Genomic DNA, 6000 nt, shown 5'->3' on the forward strand with positions numbered 1-6000 from the left:
CCACATGCTGCAGATAAACTCAAAACCAGCTTCAGAGTAGCAGCCGTGTTAGTCTGTGTCCGCAAAAAGAAAAGGAGGACTTGTGGCACCTTAGAGACTAACAAATTTATTAGAGCATAAGCTTCCGTGAGCTACAGCTCACGTCATCGAAAGCTTAGGCTCTAATAAAATTTGTTAGTCTCTAAGGTGCCACAAGTCCTCCTTTTCTTTTTGCGGACACAGACTAACACGGCTGCTACTCTGAAGCTGGTTTTGAGTTTATCTGCAGCATGTGGTAGGTATCTTTAAGGTGCCACAAGTCCTCCTTTTCTTTTTTCAAAACCAGCTGTGATTGTAATCTGTTACTATAACAGGCTGTCGATTAATTGCAGTGAACTCAGGCAATTAACTCAAAATTAATCCCGATAAAAAAAATCACAATCACAGTTTTAATTGCACTGTTAAACAATAGAATACCAATTGAACTTTATTAAATATTTTTGGATGTTTTTCTACATTTTTCAAATATATTGATTTCAATTGCAACATAGAATACAAAGCGTACACTGGTCACATTATCTTACTATTTTTATTGCAAATATTTGCACTAAAAAGAAATAGTAATTTTCAGTTCACCTCATACAAGTACAGCAGCGCAATCTCTTTATCATGAAAGTGTAACATACCAATGTCAATTTTTTTTGTTACATAACTTCACTCAAAAACATAACAATGCAAAATGTTAGAGCCTACAACTCCACTTAGTCCTACTTCTTGTTCAGCCAATTGCTAAGATAAACAAGTTTGTCTATATTTATGGGAGATAATGCTGCCCACTTCTTATTTACAGTATCACCAGACAGAGAGAACAGGTGTTCGCATGGGACTTTTGTAGCTGGCATTACAAGGTATTTACATGCCAGATATGCTAAACATTTATATGTCCCTTCATACTTCAGTCACCATTCCAGAGGATACGCTTCCATGCTGAGGACGCTCGTTAAAAAAAGTAATGCGTTAATTAAATTTGTGACTGAACTCCTTGGGGGAGAATTGTGTGTCTCTGGCTCTGTTTTACTCGCATTCTGCCATATATTTAATGTTATAGTAGTCTCAGATCATGACTCAGCACATGTTGTTCAAACACTTTCACTGCAGATTTGACAAAATGCAAAGGTTTCAACCCAAGGGTTAAGAATCTGAAGTGTCTTCCAAAATTTGAGAGGGACGAAGTGTGGAGCATGCTTTCCGAAGTCTTAAAAGAGTAACACTCCAATGCGGAAACTACAGAACGCGAACCACCAAAAAGGAAAATCAACCTTCTGCTGGTGGCATCAGACTTCCAGGATGAAAATGAACATACATCGGTCCACACTGCTTTGGATTGTTATCGAGCAGAACCTGTCATTGGTATGGACACATGTCCTCTGGAATGGTGGTTGAAGCATGAAAGGACATATGAATCTGTAGCGCATCTGGCATGTAAATATCTTGCGACACCGGGTACAACAGTGCCATGTGAATGCCTGTTCTCACTTTCAGGTGACATTGTGAACAAGAAGTGGCAGCATTATCTCCTGCACATGTAAACAAACTTGTTTGAGCGATTTGGAGAACAAAAAATAGGACTGAGTGAACTTGTAGGATCTAGTTTTACATTGTTTTGTTTTTGAATGCAGTTACTTTTTTTGTGTGCATAATTCTACATTTGTAAGTTCAACTTTCATGATAAAGAGATTGAACTACGGTACTGGTATTAGGTGAATTGAAAAATACTATTTCTTTTGGTTTTTACAGTGCAAATATTTGTAATAAAAATAAATATAAAGTGAGCACTGTACACTTTGTATTTTGTGTTGTAATTGAAATGAATATATTTGACAATGTAGAAAACATCCAAAAATATTTAAGTAAATGGTATTCTATTATTGTTTAACAGTGCGATTAATCACATGATTAATTGCAATTAATTTTTTTAATCGCTTGACAGTGCTAAATATAACATTTAGGAGACAGTCGTGAGGGCATTTCATTACGCTTGGACATTTGGCAGTTACAATTCTGGGCCTGATTTTCAAAAGGTCCTTAAATGAGCAAGTATGTAGACTTATAGATGTGCTTGCTAACACTTTAGATTCTCATGCATATAGCTAGGAAGATAATGTGGAAGTTACATCCATTAGGTCCAGACCTTTCAGTGCTTCCTACTCTTTTTACAGCATGTCTCTATACTCCATTATCTAACAATCAAGATCAGTTTGTTCAGGAGCCACATTATATGCATTGTCTGGTAGGAGACATGTGAAATGCTACATCAGAACAAAGTAATGTTCTCCTAGTCCAGTGTTGTGTCTGACAGTGACTGATACCAGGTGCTCCAGCAAAAAGTGCAAAATCTACATAGTTTAAACAAACAAAGGTGGAAGAATTAAGGTGTTATATTCAATCTTGACTTTGGGATTACCTGATACTTGAATGTTTAACTCATCTGCCTTAACATTCACATAATAAAACATTGCACTTTTATAGCACTCAAAGTGCTCACCTGGGGGAATTCTGCACCACTGCATGTGCGCAGAATTCATGTCCCCTGCAGATTTCTTTGCTTCCTTGCAGAAAAATGACTTTCTGAGAGGGAAGCAAAGGGAAGCTGCAAGAGCAGTTATGCACCACTCTGTAGCTGTGCAGGTACATCGTTTCAGGCACCCAAAACAGCTGGCAGAGAGGTAAATCACCATGAGCTTGCGACACCCCAGCCAGTGGCTCCTACCCTGAGCCAGGATCAGCTGCTAGTCCTGGCTGGGCTGGAGGAAGGAGAGGACAGGACTTCCTCTTCCCCAGCAAGGAGTGGCTGGGGCTGTGTCAGACCCACTCCCAGAAACCTCCCCCAGCTGCAGGAAGCTCAGCATCCTCCCCTGCTTCCTGCCCCTATAGCTCATCAGCTGCAGGGGGAGGGGTCACTGTAGGGGGAGGTGCTCCCCTATCCACCCAACCCCCATGCATCTGGAGCTCCTATACTCAGATACCCTGGCCAAGCCTCAGCCCATACACCCAGAACCCACCTAACCAGGGGTGAAAATAACTTAAAGGATTTACCGGTACACCGGAGTCCTGAGCAGGGGTGTGGCCTCAATCGGAAAAGGCAGGGCCTTTAAATCAAGATTTAAAGGCCCCAGGGCTCCTGCTGTGGCTGGGAGCCCCAGGGCTCTCGCAACGGGGCTCAGGAGGTGATTTAAAGGCCCGAGGCTCCGGCTGCTGCAGGGAGCCCTGGGCCCTTTAAATTGCCAGCCTGGGGAAGCCCCGGGCCCTTTAAATCGCCAGCCTGGAGAAGCCAGCACACCAGCTCTTGCTGGTACTCTGTACCGGATCGGCTTACTTTCACCTCTGCACCTAGCCTTCCATACCCGAACCCCACCCCATTGAACTATAACCCCTGCATCTGGAGCCCTCTGCACCCAGACCCCCTGCCTCTAGACCCCCATCCCTGCACACAGACCAGTCCGCACTGAACTCCCTGCACTCAAACCCTCACCCTGATGAGCCCCCACATCCAGACCCACACACCACTGACCCCAAACTAGCTTCACCCAGAACCACACCCCACCAAGCCCCACTCCCCCAGCACCCAGACCCCCCTGCTGAGCGCCAACCATTTTCACCTGGAAGCCCCTGCAGAGTCCAATTGCCCCTGCACCTGGAACCCCCCCCCACGAGCCTCTGTGCATCCAGATCCCCGCCGCACCTAGACCCACCACTGAGCTGCCTGCACCCAGATAGTCCCACACATAATCTTCTCATATCACGCCTGGATCCCTCCACACTTGGATCCAGCGCTGCCTGCCCATCTCATACCTGGTGCGCCTGGAGCAGAGGGGCAGAGTCCCAGGATGTTTCTGGGGCAGGTCCAGGCCTTGTGCTGTGTCAGGTTCAGGTGCAGCCTCACCTCTGAGGCCGTGTCCCAGAGGTGGGGAGGCTGCAGGGTGATCTCCCACCTTCATACAGCCAGTGGTCTGTGTTCTCCACTGCCATGGTGGAGCCTCTGCATTTATTTATTGACAAATAAAACTGGCAGAATTTTGCAGAATTTTAAAATATTGTGCACCAAATTTTTAATTTTTTGGTGCAGAATGCCCTCCGGAGTAACTAAGTGCATTACAGTTCAGGTGAAATGGCTAGCCGAAGGCTATACACCACTTAACTCATTTAATCATTGAAAACAGGTCTTAAGCAGTCTATAGGCTTTATACTGGCACTCTACACAGAGGTGAATATCACTCATTCATGAAACAAAAGTAGGTAATTATCAATATCCCTGTTTTACAGGTGGGAAAACTGGAGCAGAGGGATTAAGTGTCTAACCTAAAGTCACAGAGTAAGTGTGGGCCAGAGCTAGGAACGGAACTCAGATCTCATACATTCAGAAGTAGATATAGAACAATAAGAGTCAAGTGTTCTCCTCTTCACATCTGAAAACAGCAGAGGTGAAAGTAAGCTGGTCTGGTCCGGTACACAAGAGCCGGTATGCCGTGCCGGACTGGAACAGTTTCCCCAAGCCAGCGATTTAAAGGGCCCAGGGCTCCCTGCAGCGGCTGAGCCCCTTTAAATCACCACCCGAGCCCCGCTGCCAGAGCCTTAGGGTAGCGGTGGCAGGGCTCCGGCAGTGATTTAAAGAGCAAGGGACTCCTGGCCGCCACTACCACAGTGGAGCCCTGGGCCTTTAAATCTCCACCTGAACCCTGGGTAGCAGCAGCAGCTGGGAGCCCTTGGGGCTCCGTTGGTGATTTAAAGGGCCCAGGGCTCCGCTGAGGTAGTGGCGGCTGGAGCCCCGAGCCCTTTAAATTGCCCCTGAGTGACGGGGCTCCCAGCCGCCTCTGCAGCTGGTTGCTCTGGGGGTGATTTAAATGGCCCTAGGCTCCCAGCCGCCGCTACCGCAGCCGGAGCCCTGGGGCCTTTAAATCTTGATTTAAAGGGTCTGGGTATTTAAAGGCGCCGCCTCTAATGGTTGAGGCCACGCCCCCTGCTCAGGACTCCAGTGTACCAGTATATCCTTTAAGTTACTTTCACCCCTGGAAAACACCCTCAATAGTCATACACACAAAAGAACATTAAGGTTGCAAAATCAAGCACTGAAAAGCTAGGAAATGTCAGAATTTAAGGTTGCCTATGAAACCTTAATTTGGCCTTTTTGAACATATAATTTAATATAGTCTCCTTGCTGGGCCAGCCAGTCCAATTCCTGCCTCTCCCAGTCCCAACTTTCCTCTCCCCACTACAAGCCTCCCAATTCCAATCACCCATGTCCCAGATTCCTTATCCCAATCTAATCCCCTAGCTCCAACTTTCATCTCCTCTGGAATTTTGAATCAGGCAGTTTCCTCCTCCATGCTGCCTAGGCCCAGCTATGGAGGCATTGACAGCGCAGGAGAGAAAGGATCCCTGTTCTCAGTTCTGGTGCCCAGATCCAGCCGGGTCCACAGCAGCCCAAAACTACAATTGCAGGAAAGTCCTTCTCTCATACAACAGCATTTTCTGGGATTTTTCGCTCTTAGACTCTAGGAAGTCTTTACTGAGCATGTGCAAACTGCAAGATACATAGGCTTATAATATGGCCAAATTTGGATGGATTTTCCCGGAGACAGCAAAAGGCACATCCCTGATGCAAAGGCTATCTCTCTGCCAAATTTCAAGTCCCTTCTCCAAACATGGGGGTAAGTAGTGGCCCCTAAACAACAAAGGTCACCAAAGTTTTTTAACATGGACAAAACAGTGTATTTTTCATACCCCATTCTTTCAAAATGGCTGACCTGTTTGGCTGAAATAATAATAATGATAATAATAATAATAATTAATAATAAAAAATAATAATTCAGCCAGAGGCAAACACCCTGGAAGATTTCAGTCCAAATTGTTAAAATGTGACAAACCTATAAGCAAATGGAAACAGAGTCTTATAATTGGAAGTGTCAGGCCATCACAATTGGTGGAGTTATCAGCCCTACCTATCATATTCAATTCTGTTAT

Source organism: Dermochelys coriacea, chromosome 5 (genome assembly GCF_009764565.3).
Source record: "Dermochelys coriacea isolate rDerCor1 chromosome 5, rDerCor1.pri.v4, whole genome shotgun sequence".
Lineage (NCBI taxonomy): Eukaryota > Metazoa > Chordata > Testudines > Dermochelyidae > Dermochelys > Dermochelys coriacea.